This window comes from Helianthus annuus, chromosome 2 (assembly GCF_002127325.2).
Source record: "Helianthus annuus cultivar XRQ/B chromosome 2, HanXRQr2.0-SUNRISE, whole genome shotgun sequence".
In the NCBI taxonomy this organism is placed as follows: Eukaryota; Viridiplantae; Streptophyta; class Magnoliopsida; order Asterales; family Asteraceae; genus Helianthus; species Helianthus annuus.
Genome location: NC_035434.2, coordinates 53,319,091 through 53,323,704, shown reverse-complemented (window position 1 = coordinate 53,323,704; position 4,614 = coordinate 53,319,091). Strand labels below are relative to the sequence as shown.

General features: G+C 37.8%; 1 long non-coding RNA gene across 10 annotated transcripts; it reads left to right on the top strand.

Moving 5' to 3' along the window:
* The first annotated feature begins 244 nt into the window (after positions 1-244).
* LOC110917028 lies at positions 245-4,030 on the top strand. Of its 10 annotated transcripts, none has more exons than XR_002580266.2 (11): positions 245-515; positions 579-659; positions 742-840; positions 933-1,057; positions 1,372-1,502; positions 1,774-1,877; positions 1,971-2,068; positions 2,478-2,540; positions 2,663-2,732; positions 2,813-2,886; positions 3,478-4,030. It is a non-coding gene; the product is annotated as an uncharacterized LOC110917028 (long non-coding RNA). The 10 variants fall into 10 exon arrangements; XR_002580262.2 differs by having other exon boundaries at positions 579-671; XR_002580261.2 differs by having other exon boundaries at positions 245-659.
* Positions 4,031-4,614: the final 584 nt, after the last annotated feature.

Sequence of the window (4,614 nt, the reverse complement as noted above, 5' to 3'; positions counted from 1 at the left end):
GCAGGATTAATACTGGCATCCTACCCGAGGAGGATGGCCGTACATATCTATACTACTTTATAAAGCATATAGGAAGGATAGAATGGTCATTTGCCACTTTACAAGTCTTTGAAGCCCATTGTACAAACCTATTAAGCACAAAGTGTTGAAAAACCCATTCAACTCACGCGGAGCAGCTCATGGATCCTCTTTGACCCGTTTTACCTCTTATGGATCCAATATAATGTTTCTTTCACTCGATTTCTAAACCCTAACTTCATTTCATCCACAGCCGCTCCTCCTTTCTCTCTCTCTGGTGATTTTCAATTTAGGGTTTCACGAGATCTGTGGTATGAGCAAGATCTCACCAGATCCAACAATGGTGTGGTGATCTCAGGCGATATATGTGCTTCAGTTTTGTTAACCATCTCCTTCCTTTCTCCAGGCGATTCTAGGGTTTCGTTATAAGTCGCTTCAAGATCTACGCTTCCTCAGTGATGAATCTCTCTAGATCCGACACTAGAGTCGACCGCTCGGTACCTTACTTTTTACCATATCTTTTTTTTTGTTATTTGAATCGGATCTGTGTAATATTTCAGATTCTGGTGGTTGTGGTGGAAGATGATGGCGATGACACAGATCTACCGTTTGGTTGCCAGATCTACCGTTTGAAGTTGAAGGTACTGGCCGTGGTATGATTCTTTTCTTTCGTTCTCATTTATGTGTTCATTTATATGGTTGTCTGATGGTCTCATTGTTCAGGTATACAAGCTTTCTACCGGATCTGTGTGTTCACTCGCGTGGCCGTCCAACTTTTTCATTGTTTAGGTTCTTAGTGACTTCACCAATAAAGTTCTAATGGTACCCCCCACCCCCTTTACATTTGATATCTCAAATAGTCAAAGGATAAGTGATGTTTATGAAGTGCGAATGAATTCAGTAATTATTTGCAGACATTGGTGGAATTGGAGTGTAAAAAGATCCATAAAGAGGAGTGAATGTCAAATATGAAACCAAAAACAACAAAAAAGGACACAAAGCTGGTGCTCTTCGTGAAGATTTCAATATGTGACCGATTGTGAGTTTGTAGTCATTTTCCATGCATATTTCCAACCAGATGTATTTTTTTTAAGAACTGTATTTTATTTTCTTAAAAATCCATAACTTGTTTGGCACATGCGAGATGGAAATTCAGTCATTTCTCATATTTTCCCTATTTTGCCCCTACTCAATAATTTTGAGTATTGAATACAATAATTTATTTGAACCAAATTATTGAAATCTCACATGAGTGGGTTGACTTGCATCTTTAACACAAGAAATGATCTTGAGTTATTGACTTAAAATGCTTACTAAATTATCATCTGCTACGTTTCTGTTAATTTGATGTAGCGGAAGCTGTTGGGAATTTTCTGGCCATGAAAGAAAGAAGTTGGAGACTTAATGGTGATGATTTTCTAAAGTGGCCAGGCTATTTCAAAAAACTAATGCTCGCATTGGATTTGATTGCAACATTAGAAAGGGTACCTATTGTCATGTCGAAAGGATGTATTAAAATATTTTTTAGTTTTATTCGCTCATTTTCGATTTTAGTTATCAAGTAAGAGTACACATGTTCCAAAATGAAAACACTTTGACTTTAAAAGTCAAACTATGCATTTTATAACGCAATACATACAGGTCTAAACCCATGCTTATCTTTTTTCTATGTTTAGAACCATTAACATCTTGACTTTGAGATTAGCGTCCATATACTCATTTTTAAAGTATAATTAACCGAGGAGGTGTGGCCAGGGGTTAGCAGCCTAAACGACTGGCATGTCTATCTGCATTGGGAAGCACAGAATTTGGCACGCGTTGTTCCGTCATTGGGGCCTGAGGGTGTAGACCTTCTATCGGTATTCATCATACACATAATGTTTTTAAGTTAATTAACAGTTAGGTTTTGTTAACTTCTGATTTGACTTAATTTCATGCTTTGTTGTTTTCAGAAAATGCTGAAATACGACCCTGCTGACAGGATTTCGGCTAAACATGCTATGGATCATCCTTATTTCGACAGAGTTTATCTCTAGGTGAAAAAATATAGGTAACCTGATCTTAGTTTAGGAGTGTTTGACAGTTTGGTAGCTGATTTTTTTTACCTCTAATTCAGTTAACAGTGGATCTGGCAGAATGGGTGGTCTGGGTTGGGTAGAGTCACGGGTCAGAACGGGTTCGGGTCAAAATGGGTTCGGGTCGGAACAGGGTATTTTAATAATGGTTCATTGATTTTGGTGGTGTTGTAGATTTTGTACCACAGAACCACCGAGCGATGGTTCCTTCATATTCTGTTTCATGTCATATCAACCCTTCGTTTTTTGGCCGTTTCGCCTTGAGGCGCGCCTGGAGGCGCACGCCTTAGCCGTTTTTTAAAACCATGACCGTAACTTGTTATAGTCAGGTTTTATTTTCTTGTTCTTCAGTTGTCTTACTGTTTGATTTGATCTCATATGCAGACCATGGGACTGTCTCAAATGGGTTTGTTAGGGTGGTTTGCGATATTGATGTGCAAAGACAAGGTTTTTACAGCCATAACTCTTATGTCAATGCTTTCTATAAATAAATAAATAAATTTATATATTTTTTTAGTTTGTGGAATACTGGGTATCATCCTTATATGGTTTCGGATTCTCCCATTTAGTTTTTGTCGCTGGAGTTATGTACTTTGCAATGCTATTAATTGGTTGGAATTCTCATCACACCATGAAAAAGTAAGTCATCATAATTCATTATCTTTGATCTTGCAAATATATATCCAAATGTGTATTTACCTAAATAACCTGCATTTCAGGTGGACTATTGATGTTGGTTGGACAAGTACCTGGGTCAGAATAGTAAATGAGTGGCTAGCAGTCTGTGTTTACTGTAAGTATTTGATCCATATGAAATATGACTTTTGGGTTGTCGGGTTGCGGGTTAGTGGGTTGGAATGTTCAACCCAAACCCGACCCATATTATTATACGGGTCAAAGATTTCAACCCTAACCCGCACACATGTAAATGCGGGTCAACCCAATCCCAACCTGTTTAACCCGTATTTTTAAATGAATCATACAAGTTGACGATTTATAAGCGAGTTGTTGGGTTTTAAGCAGGTTATCGATAACATGTTTAATGTTGAGTATGAGTGAGAGAAGTAAATAATATAATGTGTTGAAACTAACATTATTATGACTAACAATGTAAAATAGAAACAGAAAAAACAAAAACAAAAATATAAAAGTTTTTTTTTCTAAATAGTTAAACGGGTTAATGGGTCAACCCGAACCCGACCCATTTTTTAAACGGGTCATGTTAGTCGACCCAAACCTGTCTTTTTCGTGTCGGGTTTGAAATATAAAAAAAAAACCTTTGCGGTACATTTTAGACATATCGATATACAAACAAACCATTGTAGAACATCACTCCACAAACGCAACAAGTAAAATGTTTTTATATATTTTTCCCGATAAGTAGACGGGTCAACAGGTCAGCATATGATATATTTACGCCCAGAAAGCACTATTGAAAAAGGGTACCTTCCAACAAATCACTTCACATGGACATGAGTTCGGGAAAGATGGTCGGAAATGGAGAAGTACTCACCAATTAAGCCAATCTTTGACTCCTTTATGATAGAGTGGGAAGCAAAGAGAGGAAAAAGGGTGCGAGAACGCTGCCCCCTCCTTGCCGAAATTGTTTCTTTTCCCTGTTGCCGGTACGACCAACCTAAAAATATGTATGATAAAGGTGAAAAATCCTTAGAAACTATAATACCATCTCAACATTATTAGTTGTCGTGTTGTACTGCGTTGTAAATTGCCCTCGCAGCCGATTGACTGCTCACCACCCTATATAGATGGCAGACTGCTCCCCTTTCAAAGTGCAACTATAGTTTTTTTTTTCTCAGATTTACTTCATCTGATGGGATATAGATTGCGGGTTGTACATTGCTCATAGCATTCATTGCTAGCTAATGCAGTTTTGGCACGCGTGTTCGTTTTTTTTAATACTATGTTTGTGACTGATATTTTCTTAATAGCATGTTTGTTATTTTTTAAAAGCCTGTAAGGCTCATGGTATACGCCACACACGGATGCTACAAATAAGAAACTTAACAAACGTATAATACAATGTATCACGAGAAAATTGATAAACTCACAGTAAACAAAAACTGCGTTGTAAATTGTCGTCCCGCCGCATCGCGCGGGTATACGTCTAGTCCTACCTAAGTAAGATATGTAGATTCCGTTTTAATTCTTTAACCCATTCCCAAACCACCGGGAATCCCATGCCTTAGAAAGTGTGTGAACTCACCTTGGTTTGCTCGGTTAGATTCTCAAATATAGCTAACAGTCGAGGTCGGTCAATCACGTCCTAATATAATTACCAGTTAGTCATTTAGTGGCTTTCAAATAGAACACAAAGTTCCTACACGTATCTATCACACAACACGCATCGTTTTAACGGTTTATGCCCATCTAAGTTTCCCATCCATTCCCCACTCAAAATCAAACATACGATAATGCACATAACATATATAACATGTTAGATCATTCACGGATAGCATACTCGACATTTAGACACGCAAGTCACAACTTATCTCAATTCAGC